The following is a 13,969-nucleotide window of genomic DNA, read 5'->3' as shown; positions in this document are numbered from 1 at the left end:
TGGGCCTTTTCTCTGGGGAGGAGGAAAGGACTGGGGTTGGATATGACAATGATTTATGGTTGAAGTGGTGTTTCTCGGACCAACTGTGACTCAAGCTCCCCCCCCACCTACCTCCTCCCGACTCCACCAAGCCCATCTCAGCAGCCACTAGTAGCTGGGGGAGCTGTAAAGCGCAGGGAGGACGGCTGTTTCACTCTGCACTGCTGGACTTAAGCTAGTCAGTCACTCCTCTTCAGACCTCACCCACCCAAGCTATTAAGTAAAAAATAAATAAATAAATAAAAAGGTCACATTTTAATTTGGTGTTGGCCCCATCTGTCAGGGGTTGTCCCATTTGGACAAGATGGAAACAGGGGAGATATAGAAAGCCTCTGGCTGGAGATGGATTTAACTAGAAGAGGCTTCTGAGAGGATTATTCAGCTCAGAGAGAGAGGGGTGAGGACAGATCTTTATCTGTAAAACTTTTTTCCCATTTCTGGGTTGTCAGCGAGCATCTTTCCAATTAACAGTAAGGGTGAGGTGTCAGTCACTAGAGAGGACTGTTGAAGAAAAAGCACTCTCAGGATTGGCGGAGATCTAAGATGTTCCCATATCAGAAAAGCAAAAACCTTTTATGCTTACTCACTTCCCACTAACTGCCGAATGTTAATTTGCTTCCTTTGTTCACAGTTAAGAGGAAGATGAAAGTTACTTCTAGTCTGTTGTTTTTAAGTCTGATAGAGAGGGCAGAAAGGCGGGCAGACGGGCGAGGGGACAGGGTGAAGGACACTGATTCTTCCCCACTTCTCCCTGTATGGTATCTGCTATTAAAACGGCGGCAGAAGGAGCAGCTGAATCGTTTGTTTCATTAGCCCAGCACCAGTGTAGTCCTCTTCCTCATTCTGGCTGATCAAAGCGCTCTACAAAAGGAAGTGACGACTGGCTGGAACGGCTACACAGCTCTGTGGTAGGAGGAGGTTGGGAGGCAGGAAGGAGATATCCGTTTTCCATAATCATGTTTTATTGAACTGAAGCTAAACACACCCAAAAAAGGTATTTTAAACACAGGAACCCATCAGAAAAAGAAAGAAAAAGGGATATCCTGTACACTGCCAGACCCTGATGTAGGAGGAGCGTCTTCACAACACACTGTATGTGGTCCATCCTTATCAACCACGTTGGAAACTCTAAAGAACAGACCATTTACTGAGAAGAAATATGATTGAATACTGGCAGAATACCATCCCACACACACACACACACAACACCCCTAGGCTACACAGGGCTCCAGGTTGAGGGAGAAAAAACCCACAATTAAAACCCCCTAACCACCAAACAGACATGTAGTAACCTCCAAACAGACAAGGTAGTGATTTGGAGCCTTTGGCAGTAATAAGGCCGACGAGCAGCAGCATTGGCAGTAATAAGGCCGACGAGCAGCAGCATTGGCAGTAATAAGGCCGACGAGCAGCAGCATTGGCAGTAATAAGGCCGACGAGCAGCAGCATTGGCAGTAATAAGGCCGACGAGCAGCAGCATTGGCAGTAATAAGGCCTACGAGCAGCAGCATTGGCAGTAATAAGGCCTACGAGCAGCAGCATTGGCAGTAATAAGGCCTACGAGCAGCAGCATTGGCAGTAATAAGGCCGGCGAGCAGCAGCATTGGCAATAATAAGGCCGACGAGCAGCAGCATTGGCAGTAATAAGGCCTACGAGCAGCAGCATTGGCAGTAATAAGGCCCACGAGCAGCAGCATTGGCAGTAATAAGGCCTCACGAGCAGCAGCATTGGCAGTAATAAGGCCGACGAGCAGCAGCATTGGCAGTAATACGGCCGGCGAGCAGCAGCATTGGCAGTAATACGGCCGACGAGCAGCAGCATTGGCAGTAATAAGGCCGACGAGCAGCAGCATTGGCAGTAATAAGGCCTACGAGCAGCAGCATTGGCAGTAATAAGGCCTACGAGCAGCAGCATTGGCAGTAATAAGGCCGACGAGCAGCAGCATTGGCAGTAATAAGGCCGACGAGCAGCAGCATTGGCAGTAATAAGGCCGACGAGCAGCAGCATTGGCAGTAATAAGGCCGACGAGCAGCAGCATTGGCAGTAATAAGGCCGACGAGCAGCAGCATTGGCAGTAATAAGGCCGACGAGCAGCAGCATTGGCAGTAATAAGGCCGACGAGCAGCAGCATTGGCAGTAATACGGCCTACGAGCAGCAGCATTGGCAGTAATACGGCCTACGAGCAGCAGCATTGGCAGTAATACGGCCGGCGAGCAGCAGCATTGGCAGTAATACGGCCGGCGAGCAGCAGCATTGGCAGTAATACGGCCGGCGAGCAGCAGCATTGGCAGTAATACGGCCGGCGAGCAGCAGCATTGGCAGTAATACGGCCGGCGAGCAGCAGCATTGGCAGTAATAAGGCCGGCGAGCAGCAGCATTGGCAGTAATAAGGCCTACGAGCAGCAGCATTGGCAGTAATAAGGCCGACGAGCAGCAGCATTGGCAGCACAATAAAACCTGAGCAGCAGCATTGGCAGTAATAAGGCCGACGAGCAGCAGTATTGGCAGTAATAAGGCCGACGAGCAGCAGCATTGGCAGTAATAAGGCCGACGAGCAGCAGCATTGGCAGTAATAAGGCCGACGAGCAGCAGCATTGGCAGTAATAAGGCCGACGAGCAGCAGCATTGCCATCAACCCCGGGGCCTACACGACTCTACCCAGCTGTTAAGACAGTGGCCGGGCCCGGGCCATATGCATCAAAATACATGTAACGAGCTGAAATAAAAAGAGCACAGAAATGTATGTAAAACATGGTGCACACATTTGTTTACATCCACTTAACCAATCAAGATCATCCATCCACCTGACCAGGTGTGGCATATCAAGAAGCTGATTAAACAGCATGATCATTACACAGGTGCACCTTGTGCATGGGGACAATATAAAACCAACAAAAAATGTGTAGTTTGTCACAACAATGTCACAGATGTCTAAATTTTTTAGAGTGTTCAATTGGAATGCTAACCGCAGGACCTAAAGTATGTGATCTGAAGCATGTTTGGGATGCTCTGGATCAACGTGTACGACACCGTGTTCCAGTTCCCGCCAATATCCAGCAGCTTTGCAGACATTGAAGAGGTCTGGGACAACATTACACAGCCTGATCAACTCCAAGTGAAGGAGATGTGTCGCGCTGCATGAGGCAAATGGTCACACCAGATACTGACTGGTTCTGGTCTATGACCCTACCTTTTTTTTTTAAAGGTATCTGTGCCCAACATATTAATATCTGTAGGTCATGTGAAATCCATTGATTAGGGACTAATTAATTAATTTCAAACTGGCTGAAATATTTGCATGTTGCGTTTCTATTCATGTCTAGCGTAGCTCCAGTACAGACTGTCCATTAGTTGTGAGGTAGAGAAGTCATGCTGTAGTCTAGCGTAGCTCCAGTACAGACTGTCCGTTAGGTGTGAGGTAGAGAAGTCATGCTGTAGTCTAGCGTAGCTCCAGTACAGACAGTCAGTTAGGTGTGAGGTAGAGAAGTCATGCTGTTGTCTAGCGTAGCTCCAGTACAGACTGTCAGTTAGGTGTGAGGTAGAGAAGTCATGCTGTAGTCTAGCGTAGCTCCAGTACAGACTGTCAGTCAGGTGTGAGGTAGAGAAGTCATGCTGTTGTCTAGCGTAGCTCCAGTACAGACAGTCAGTTAGGTGTGAGGTAGAGAAGTCATGCTGTTGTCTAGCGTAGCTCCAGTACAGACTGTCAGTTAGGTGTGAGGTAGAGAAGTCATGCTGTAGTCTAGCGTAGCTCCAGTACAGACAGTCAGTTAGGTGTGAGGTAGAGAAGTCATGCTGTTGTCTAGCGTAGCTCCAGTACAGACTGTCAGTTAGGTGTGAGGTAAAGAAGTCATGCTGTTGTCTAGCGTAGCTCCAGTACAGACTGTCCATTAGTTGTGAGGTAGAGAAGTCATGCTGTAGTCTAGCGTAGCTCCAGTACAGACTGTCCATTAGTTGTGAGGTAGAGAAGTCATGCTGTAGTCTAGCGTAGCTCCAGTACAGACAGTCAGTTAGGTGTGAGGTAGAGAAGTCATGCTGTAGTCTAGCGTAGCTCCAGTACAGACTGTCCATTAGTTGTGAGGTAGAGAAGTCATGCTGTAGTCTGGCGTAGCTCCAGTACAGACAGTCAGTTAGTTGTGAGGTAGAGAAGTCATGCTGTAGTCTAGCGTAGCTCCAGTACAGACTGTCAGTCAGGTGTGAGGTAGAGAAGTCATGCTGGTGGTCTTTGTAAAACATAAACACAGCTCCTATTAAGGACACTTGCCAATTCTCCTGAAGGGCGAGTGTCTCCAAACAAGAGCGCCGCTGGTAGAGAAAGCAAAGTAGTTGTCCATCATCCATTTACCGACCTCCCTCAGAGTGTGAGAGGAGAGAGAGGGGACTGGAGAGGAGGGAGTGCCAGGTCTGGCAGGGGGAGCATCTATCTTTCACACAGTGATCCGTCATAAGGTGTCAACTCCGTACCGTCGGCGGCTGCATCCCAGTTAATAAACAATTGGCAATATTTGTCTCTATTTGGCCAAGACTGGGAGAATGGAGCAGACAGCAGGCTCATCAGGCCAGGGGGAAGGCCACTAGTGAACAGGCTGGAGGAGGAGGAGGTAGAGTCAGGAGTAGGATGTGGTAGAGTCAGGAGTAGGATGTGGTAGAGTCAGGAGGAGGAGGTGGTAGAGTCAGGAGGAGGAGGTGGTAGAGTCAGGAAGAGGAGGTAGAGTCAGGAAGAGGAGGTAGAGTCAGGAAGAGGAGGTAGAGTCAGGAAGAGGTGGTAGAGTCAGGAAGAGGTGGTAGAGTCAAGAGGAGGAGGTGGTAGAGTCAAGAGGAGGAGGTGGTAGAGTCAAGAGGAGGAGGTGGTAGAGTCAAGAGGAGGAGGTGGTAGAGTCAAGAGGAGGAGGAGGTAGAGTCAAGAGGAGGAGGAGGTAGAGTCAGGAGGAGGAGGAGGTAGAGTCAGGAGGAGGAGGAGGTAGAGTCAGGAGGAGGAGGAGGTAGAGTCAGGAGGAGGAGGAGGTAGAGTCAGGAGGAGGAGGAGGTAGAGTCGGGAGGAGGAGGAGGTAGAGTCGGGAGGAGGAGGAGGTAGAGTCGGGAGGAGGAGGAGGTAGAGTCGGGAGGAGGAGGAGGTAGAGTCGGGAGGAGGTGGTGGTAGAGTCGGGAGGAGGTGGTGGTAGAGTCGGGAGGAGGAGGTGGTAGAGTCGGGAGGAGGAGGTGGTAGAGTCGGGAGGAGGAGGTGGTAGAGTCGGGAGGAGGAGGTGGTAGAGTCGGGAGGAGGAGGAGGTAGAGTCGGGAGGAGGAGGAGGTAGAGTCGGGAGGAGGAGGAGGTAGAGTCGGGAGGAGGAGGAGGTAGAGTCGGGAGGAGGAGGAGGTAGAGTCGGGAGGAGGAGGAGGTAGAGTCGGGAGGAGGAGGAGGTAGAGTCGGGAGGAGGAGGAGGTAGAGTCGGGAGGAGGAGGAGGTAGAGTCGGGAGGAGGAGGAGGTAGAGTCGGGAGGAGGAGGAGGTAGAGTCGGGAGGAGGAGGAGGTAGAGTCGGGAGGAGGAGGAGGTAGAGTCGGGAGGAGGAGGAGGTAGAGTCGGGAGGAGGAGGAGGTAGAGTCAGGAGGAGGAGGAGGTAGAGTCGGGAGGAGGAGGAGGTAGAGTCAGGAGGAGGAGGTAGAGTCGGGAGGAGGAGGAGGTAGAGTCAGGAGGAGGAGGAGGTAGAGTCGGGAGGAGGAGGAGGTAGAGAGTCGGGAGGAGGAGGAGGTAGAGTCAGGAGGAGGAGGAGGTCAGGAGGAGAGTCGGGAGGAGGAGGAGGTAGAGTCAGGAGGAGGAGGAGGTAGAGTCAGGAGGAGGAGGAGGTAGAGTCGGGAGGAGGAGGAGGTAGAGTCAGGAGGAGGAGGAGGAGGTAGAGTCGGGAGGAGGAGGAGGTAGAGTCAGGAGGAGGAGGAGGTAGAGTCGGGAGGAGGAGGAGGTAGAGTCGGGAGGAGGAGGAGGTAGAGTCAGGAGGAGGAGGAGGTAGAGTCGGGAGGAGGAGGAGGTAGAGTCGGGAGGAGGAGGAGGTAGAGTCAGGAGGAGGAGGAGGTAGAGTCAGGAGGAGGAGGAGGTAGAGTCAGGAGGAGGAGGAGGAGGTAGAGTCGGGAGGAGGAGGAGGTAGAGTCGGGAGGAGGAGGAGGTAGAGTCGGGAGGAGGAGGAGGTAGAGTCGGGAGGAGGAGGTGGTAGAGTCGGGAGGAGGAGGAGGTAGAGTCGGGAGGAGGAGGAGGTAGAGTCGGGAGGAGGAGGAGGTAGAGTCAGGAGGAGGAGGTGGTAGAGTCAGGAGGAGGAGGTGGTAGAGTCAGGAGGAGGAGGTGGTAGAGTCAGGAGGAGGAGGTGGTAGAGTCAGGAGGAGGAGGTGGTAGAGTCAGGAGGAGGAGGTGGTAGAGTCAGGAGGTGGTAGAGTCAGGAGGTGGTAGAGTCAGGAGGTGGTAGAGTCAGGAGGAGGTAGAGTCAGGAGGAGGTCAGGAGGAGGTGGTGAGTCAGAGTCAGGAGGAGGAGGTGGTAGAGTCAGGAGGAGGAGGAGGTGGTAGAGTCAGGAGGAGGAGAGAGGAGGAGTAGAGTCAGGAGGAGGAGGAGGAGGGTAGAGTCAGGAGGAGGAGGTAGTAGAGTCAGGAGGAGGAGGAGGAGGTGGTAGAGTCAGGAGGAGGAGGTAGTAGAGTCAGGAGGAGGAGGTAGAGTCAGGAGGAGGAGGTAGAGTCAGGAGGAGGAGGTAGAGTCAGGAGGAGGAGGTAGAGTCAGGAGGAGGTAGAGTCAGGAGGAGGAGGTAGAGTCAGGAGGAGGTGGTAGAGTCAGGAGGAGGTGGTAGAGTCAGGAGGAGGTGGTAGAGTCGGGAGGAGGAGGAGGTAGAGTCAGGAGGAGGAGGAGGTAGGAGGTAGAGGTCGGGAGGTCAGAGGAGGTCAGGAGGAGGAGGTGGTAGAGTCAGGAGGAGGTGGTAGAGTCAGGAGGAGGAGGAGGTGGTAGAGTCAGGAGGAGGAGGTGGTAGAGTCAGGAGGAGGAGGTGGTAGAGTCAGGGGGAGGAGGTGGTAGAGTCAGGGGGAGGAGGTGGTAGAGTCAGGGGGAGGAGGTGGTAGAGTCAGGAGGAGGAGGTGGTAGAGTCAGGAGGAGGAGGTGGTAGAGTCAGGGGGAGGAGGTGGTAGAGTCAGGGGGAGGAGGTGGTAGAGTCAGGGGGAGGAGGTGGTAGAGTCAGGGGGAGGAGGTGGTAGAGTCAGGGGGAGGAGGTGGTAGAGTCAGGAGGAGGTAGAGTCAGGAGGAGGTAGAGTCAGGAGGAGGTAGAGTCAGGAGGAGGTAGAGTCAGGAGGAGGAGGTGGTAGAGTCAGGAGGAGGAGGAGGTAGAGTCAGGAGGAGGAGGAGGAGGTAGAGTCAGGAGGAGGAGGAGGAGGTGGTAGAGTCAGGAGGAGGAGGAGGTGGTAGAGTCAGGAGGAGGAGGTGGTAGAGTCAGGAGGAGGAGGTGGTAGAGTCAGGAGGAGGAGGTGGTAGAGTCAGGAGGAGGAGGTGGTAGAGTCAGGAGGAGGAGGTGGTAGAGTCAGGAGGAGGAGGTGGTAGAGTCAGGAGGAGGTGGTAGAGTCAGGAGGAGGAGGAGGTGGTAGAGTCAGGAGGAGGAGGAGGTGGTAGAGTCAGGAGGAGGAGGAGGTAGAGTCAGGAGGAGGAGGAGGAGGTAGAGTCAGGAGGAGGAGGAGGAGGTAGAGTCAGGAGGAGGAGGTAGTAGAGTCAGGAGGAGGAGGTAGTAGAGTCAGGAGGAGGAGGAGGTAGAGAGTCAGGAGGAGGAGGTGGTAGAGTCAGGAGGAGGAGGAGGTGGTAGAGTCAGGAGGAGGAGGAGGTAGAGTCAGGAGGAGGAGGAGGAGGTAGAGTCAGGAGGAGGAGGAGGAGGTAGAGGAGGGAGGTAGGAGGAGGAGGTGGTAGAGTCAGGAGGAGGAGGTAGTAGAGTCAGGAGGAGGAGGTAGTAGAGTCAGGAGGAGGAGGTGGTAGAGTCAGGAGGAGGAGGAGGTGGTAGAGTCAGGAGGAGGAGGAGGAGGTAGAGTCAGGAGGAGGAGGAGGAGGTAGAGTCAGGAGGAGGAGGTAGTAGAGTCAGGAGGAGGAGGTAGGTAGAGTCAGGAGGAGGAGGTAGTAGAGTCAGGAGGAGGAGGTAGTAGTAGAGTCAGGAGGAGGAGGTAGTAGTAGAGTCAGGAGGAGGAGGTAGTAGTAGAGTCAGGAGGAGGAGGTAGTAGTAGAGTCAGGAGGAGGAGGTAGTAGGTGGTAGAGTCAGGAGGAGGAGGTAGTAGAGTCAGGAGGAGGAGGTAGTAGAGTCAGGAGGAGGAGGTAGAGTCAGGAGGAGGAGGTAGAGTCAGGAGGAGGAGGTAGTAGTAGAGTCAGGAGGAGGAGGTAGTGGTAGAGTCAGGAGGAGGAGGAGGTAGAGTCAGGGGGAGGAGGAGGTAGAGTCAGGAGGAGGAGGAGGTAGAGTCAGGAGGAGGAGGAGGTAGAGTCAGGAGGAGGAGGAGGTAGAGTCAGGAGGAGGAGGTAGAGTCAGGAGGAGGAGGAGGTGGTAGAGTCAGGAGGAGGAGGAGGTGGTAGAGTCAGGAGGAGGAGGAGGTGGTAGAGTCAGGAGGAGGAGGAGGTGGTAGAGTCAGGAGGAGGAGGAGGTGTCAGGAGGAGGTGGTAGAGTCAGGAGGAGGAGGAGGTGGTAGAGTCAGGAGGAGGAGGAGGTGGTAGAGTCAGGAGGAGGAGGAGGTGGTAGAGTCAGGAGGAGGAGGAGGTGGTAGAGTCAGGAGGAGGAGGAGGTAGAGTCAGGAGGAGGAGGAGGTGGTAGAGTCAGGAGGAGGAGGAGGTGGTAGAGTCAGGAGGAGGAGGAGGTGGTAGAGTCAGGAGGAGGAGGAGGAGGTAGAGTCAGGAGGAGGAGGAGGTGGTAGAGTCAGGAGGAGGAGGAGGTGGTAGAGTCAGGAGGAGGAGGAGGTGGTAGAGTCAGGAGGAGGAGGAGGTGGTAGAGTCAGGAGGAGGAGGAGGTGGTAGAGTCAGGAGGAGGAGGAGGTGGTAGAGTCAGGAGGAGGAGGAGGTGGTAGAGTCAGGAGGAGGAGGAGGTGGTAGAGTCAGGAGGAGGAGGAGGTGGTAGAGTCAGGAGGAGGAGGAGGTGGTAGAGTCAGGAGGAGGAGGAGGTGGAGTCAGGAGGAGGAGGAGGTGGTAGTGTCAGGAGGAGGAGGAGGAGGTGGTAGAGTCAGGAGGAGGAGGAGGTGGAGGAGAGTCAGGAGGAGGAGGAGGTGGTAGAGTCAGGAGGAGGAGAGTCAGGAGGAGGAGGTAGAGTCAGGAGGAGGAGGAGGTGGTCAGAGTCAGGAGGTGGTAGAGTCAGGAGGAGGAGGTGGTAGAGTCAGGAGGAGGAGGAGGTGGTAGAGTCAGGAGTCAGGAGGAGGTGGTAGAGTCAGGAGGAGGAGGTGGTAGAGTCAGGAGGAGGAGGAGGTGGTAGAGTCAGGAGGAGGAGGAGGTGGTCAGAGTCAGGAGGAGGAGGAGGTGGTAGAGTCAGGAGGAGGAGGAGGTGGTAGAGTCAGGAGGAGGAGGAGGTGGTAGAGTCAGGAGGAGGAGGAGGTGGTAGAGGCAGGAGGAGGAGGAGGTGGTAGAGTCAGGAGGAGGAGGAGGTGGTAGAGTCAGGAGGAGGAGGAGGTGGTAGAGTCAGGAGGAGGAGGAGGTGGTAGAGTCAGGAGGAGGAGGAGGTGGTAGAGGCAGGAGGAGGAGGTGGTAGAGTCAGGAGGAGGAGGAGGTGGTAGAGTCAGGAGGAGGAGGAGGTGGTAGAGTCAGGAGGAGGAGGTGGTAGAGTCAGGGGGAGGAGGTGGTAGAGTCAGGAGGAGGTGGTAGAGTCAGGAGGAGGAGGTGGTAGAGTCAGGAGGAGGTGGTAGAGTCAGGAGGAGGTGGTAGAGTCAGGAGGAGGTGGTAGAGTCAGGAGGAGGTGGTAGAGTCAGGAGGAGGTGGTAGAGTCAGGAGGAGGTGGTAGAGTCAGGAGGAGGTGGTAGAGTCAGGAGGAGGTGGTAGAGTCAGGAGGAGGTGGTAGAGTCAGGAGGAGGAGGAGGTGGTAGAGTCAGGAGGAGGAAGAGGCATGTCATATCTGTGGTTGATCCTCTTCCTGCATGTATCTTCATGTCTGATCCATAACAAGTCTGTATGATCACGAGGTTCTAGAGATCTGTGAATCTACATCAGCCTGCTGTTCACCTGAATTAGAAACCCACCTGCATATAGCCCTACACCTGAAATACACTGGGAGAAACCCACCTGCATATAGCCCTACACCTGAAATACACTGGGAGAAACCCACCTGCATATAGCCCTACACCTGAAATACACTGGGAGAAACCCACCTGTATATAGCCCTACACCTGAAATACACTGGGAGAAACCCACCTGCATATAGCCCTACACCTGAAATACACTGGGAGAAACCCACCTGCATATAGCCCTACACCTGAAATACACTGGGAGAAACCCACCTGCATATAGCCCTACACCTGAAATACACTGGGAGAAACCCACCTGCATATAGCCCTACACCTGAAATACACTGGGAGAAACCCACCTGCATATAGCCCTACACCTGAAATACACTGGGAGAAACCAACCTGCATATAGCCCTACACCTGAATTACACTGGGAGAAACCCACCTGTATATAGCCCTACACCTGAAATACACTGGGAGAAACCCACCTGCATATAGCCCTACACCTGAAATACACTGGGAGAAACCCACCTGCATATAGCCCTACACCTGAAATACACTGGGAGAAACCCACCTGCATATAGCCCTACACCTGAATTACACTGGGAGAAACCCACCTGTATATAGCCCTACACCTGAAATACACTGGGAGAAACCCACCTGCATATAGCCCTACACCTGAATTACACTGGGAGAAACCCACCTGCATATAGCCCTACACCTGAATTACACTGGGAGAAACCCACCTGTATATAGCCCTACACCTGAAATACACTGGGAGAAACCCACCTGCATATAGCCCTACACCTGAAATACACTGGGAGAAACCCACCTGCATATAGCCCTACACCTGAAATACACTGGGAGAAACCCACCTGCATATAGCCCTAGACCTGAAATACACTGGAGTTAAACCCACCTGCATATAGCCCTACACCTGAATTACACTGGGAGAAACCCACCTGCATATAGCCCTCACACCTGAAATACACTGGGAGAAACCCACCTGCATATAGCCCTACACCTGAAATACACTGGTAGAAACCCACCTGCATATAGCCCTACACCTGAAATACACTGGTAGAAACCCACCTGCATATAGCCCTACACCTGAAATACACTGGGAGAAACCCACCTGCATATAGCCCTACACCTGAAATACACTGGGAGAAACCCACCTGCATATAGCCCTACACCTGAAATACACTGGGAGAAACCCACCTGCATATAGCCCTACACCTGAAATACACTGGGAGAAACCCACCTGCATATAGCCCTACACCTGAAATACACTGGGAGAAACCCACCTGCATATAGCCCTACACCTGAATTACACTGGGAGAAACCCACCTGCATATAGCCCTACACCTGAAATACACTGGGAGAAACCCACCTGCATATAGCCCTACACCTGAAATACACTGGGAGAAACCCACCTGCATATAGCCCTACACCTGAAATACACTGGGAGAAACCCACCTGCATATAGCCCTACACCTGAATTACACTGGGAGAAACCCACCTGCATATAGCCCTACACCTGAAATACACTGGGAGAAACCCACCTGCATATAGCCCTACACCTGAAATACACTGGGAGAAACCCACCTGCATATAGCCCTACACCTGAAATACACTGGTAGAAACCCACCTGTATATAGCCCTACACCTGAAATACACTGGGAGAAACCCACCTGCATATAGCCCTACACCTGAAATACACTGGGAGAAACCCACCTGCATATAGCCCTACACCTGAAATACACTGGGAGAAACCCACCTGCATATAGCCCTACACCTGAAATACACTGGGAGAAACCCACCTGCATATAGCCCTACACCTGAAATACACTGGGAGAAACCCACCTGCATATAGCCCTACACCTGAAATACACTGGGAGAAACCCACCTGCATATAGCCCTACACCTGAAATACACTGGGAGAAACCCACCTGCATATAGCCCTACACCTGAAATACACTGGGAGAAACCCACCTGCATATAGCCCTACACCTGAATTACACTGGGAGAAACCCACCTGCATATAGCCCTACACCTGAAATACACTGGGAGAAACCCACCTGCATATAGCCCTACACCTGAAATACACTGGTGACAATCATATTACTATGCATGGCCAAGTGGAAAATTACACCATTTGTGTTGACATTTCTGCCCTGTTTCCTTCGTTAATTTTACCAGAAAAAAAAAAAAATCCTCCCCCTCGGGCCCTACGGCCTCCTCCCCCTCGGGCCCTACGGCCTCCTCCCCCTCGGGCCCTACGGCCTCCGCCCCCTCGGGCCCTACGGCCTCCTCCCCCTCGGGCCCTACGGCCTCCTCCCCCTCGGGCCCTACGGCCTCCTCCCCCTCGGGCCCTACGGCCTCCTCCCCCTCGGGCCCTACGGCCTCCTCCCCCTCGGACCCTACGGCCTCCTCCCCCTCGGACCCTACGGCCTCCTCCCCATCGGCCCTAGGTGTTTGTCATTTCCTGAAGGAAGTCGACACTAAGAGAAGAACCCTGCTATACAGTGCACTCAAAGTATTCAGTATGTGGAAAAAGCGCAAAAAGGAGTCTGAATTACAACTTCATTGTTGGTGAGAGAAGAAACCAAGTAGAGGTGGAAAGGAGGGAGAAAAAAATAAGAAAATTGGGGATTGCTTTAAGCAGGACAAAGATCAGGACCCTGAAAAGACACTGAACACAACAGACTGATATAGCAGGGCGTCGCTGCAATCTTCCATTATGCTATTATAAACGAAAAGGAATAAGCCCTTTCATTCAAGCAGATCAAAATGTCCCCCTGTACCTCCACGACAGCAGCATTTAATGAAAAGTTTGTCGAGTCCTGAGTGGGTGCTATATTAGCTACATTAATATGACAGGATGTATCAGGCCCGACACAGCTGTAGGTAGGCGGTGTGGTGGGGCTGAAGCTGTGTACGCTCTAGTAGAGTAATGGTGTAGACTAATGTGGCGTGGGTGTTCGGTCTAGATCTCGAGGGGGGAAAAAAAATCCACAGACACATTTAAGTGGTACATAGTAAACCTGTGTGGTTGTGGAGATCGTGAACTGTAGCTAATGGGCTCCAGCTAGGACCCTCTTGGAAAGGGAAAGAGAAAAAAAAAAACAGCAGACCAAGAATTAAACGGTTCTATTTTTTTTAAGTCGGCATCAACAATAACAGGGTCTTGGATAAAGGCTACACGGAATCATGGGTGGATGTAGGAACAAACAAGGATCTACAAAACAATCCTATAGAGTCAACAACAGTAGATGTCCCAATAAAACACAGCAGGGAAATAGGTCAAATATATATATATATATATATATTTAAACAGCAGAAACCCTTCCCCGTGAGCTAACAACCACACTGGTGTCCGAGGTTCATGACTGTGATGACATTTGAAGCAGAGAAACATCAACAGGGCTGAGGCAAGCTGTTAAAACCACAGAGGCAGATCGAACATCGGGGTTAGAATGAACAAGAGGACAGGGCTCTAGAATGAACAAGAGGACAGGGCTCTAGAATGAACAAGAGGACAGGGCTCTAGAATGAACAAGAGGACAGAGCTCTAGAATGAACAAGAGGACAGGGCTCTAGAATGAACAAGAGGACAGGGCTCTAGAATGAACAAGAGGACAGGGCTCTAGAATGAACAAGAGGACAGAGCTCTAGAATGAACAAGAGGACAGAGCTCTAGAATGAACAAGAGGACAGAGCTCTAGAATGAACAAGAGGACAGGGCTCTAGAAAGAA

The 13,969-nt window shown here is 52.8% G+C and overlaps 1 protein-coding gene and 1 long non-coding RNA gene across 4 annotated transcripts in view; one reads left to right on the top strand and one right to left on the bottom strand.

Moving 5' to 3' along the window:
* Nucleotides 1-13,969, bottom strand: part of LOC118363913 (catenin alpha-1) — a 263,089-nt gene that overhangs the window by 142,570 nt on the left and 106,550 nt on the right. The gene's annotated exons all lie outside the window — the stretch shown is intronic.
* LOC127913840 (uncharacterized) lies at nt 4,961-10,066 on the top strand. 3 transcript variants are annotated; one of them, XR_008086925.1, is made up of 4 exons: nt 4,961-5,064; nt 6,086-6,107; nt 6,783-6,855; nt 9,870-10,066. It is a non-coding gene; the product is annotated as an uncharacterized LOC127913840 (long non-coding RNA). The 3 variants fall into 3 exon arrangements; XR_008086924.1 differs by having other exon boundaries at nt 6,064-6,107; XR_008086923.1 differs by lacking the exon at nt 4,961-5,064 and adding an exon at nt 5,825-5,862 and having other exon boundaries at nt 6,064-6,107.

The sequence above is a fragment of the Oncorhynchus keta genome, chromosome 30 (assembly GCF_023373465.1).
Source record: "Oncorhynchus keta strain PuntledgeMale-10-30-2019 chromosome 30, Oket_V2, whole genome shotgun sequence".
Lineage (NCBI taxonomy): Eukaryota > Metazoa > Chordata > Actinopteri > Salmoniformes > Salmonidae > Oncorhynchus > Oncorhynchus keta.
This window is presented reverse-complemented; position numbering and strand designations above follow the sequence as displayed.